We start from the raw sequence: 822 nt of genomic DNA, 5'->3' as shown, positions 1-822 counted from the left end.
ATCTGAGTATGTGTTTTGATCTTCAATAGAACTAAAGTAATTCTCTGTGGTCAGATTCTTCTTTTTCTGTTGTTCACTCATTTCCTCAGCTTAAAACTATTTTACAACACTTCCAAGGCTTTAGGGTTGTTTTTTTGGTGGGGAGGACAACCCACTGGGACCTTTTATTTCTCCAAGGTCTTATGCTCTCTAGCCTATGCTTTGATATGTAGATGACCACAGCACTGTCCTCTGCCCTGGAGCTATAGGGAGGGATCCAACTATCTTAGTATGGAAACCCAAACTGTAATATGTGAGTGTAGGCAAGCAGCAGAGTTCTACTCCAGGGAGAGCAGAGAAATCTCTGAAGACTTCCCTTACCATCTCTGGGGGTGCAGGCTGCTTTCTCCAGATTTTCCCTGCAGGTTCTGTGGCCAATGCTCCTCACTCCACACTCACCCAGGTTCAGCAGAGTTCTCTCCCTGCCCCTTCAAGCTGTTCCTGGTGATCTCTGGGCTGGGCTGGGCTGGGCTGGGCTGCCCCTCAGCTTTTTTCCCAGCCCCCAGTCCTGGTGAAACACACCTTTCCAGCAGAACTTCTAAGTTATCTTGGACTGGGAAAATATATCACTCAGTCTTTTTGTGGGTTCTGCCCCTATAAATTTTGGCTAGAGTCATCCTTTTGGGGGGGGGGCTTTGGGGGGTGGGAATTTTTGGGAAATGCTGCCTTCACACTGCCATCTTGGCTCTGCCCCTGAGAAGAATATTCCCCTGCATTTTTTTTAACTTCAGCTGAAACTCAATAGATTCTACTCCAATTCTTCATTTTAACTGCAGATGTTTT

The sequence above is a fragment of the Macrotis lagotis genome, chromosome 1, assembly GCF_037893015.1.
Source record: "Macrotis lagotis isolate mMagLag1 chromosome 1, bilby.v1.9.chrom.fasta, whole genome shotgun sequence".
NCBI lineage: Eukaryota > Metazoa > Chordata > Mammalia > Peramelemorphia > Peramelidae > Macrotis > Macrotis lagotis.
The sequence above is the reverse complement of the archived record's forward strand: the minus strand, read 5'-3'. Positions refer to the sequence as shown.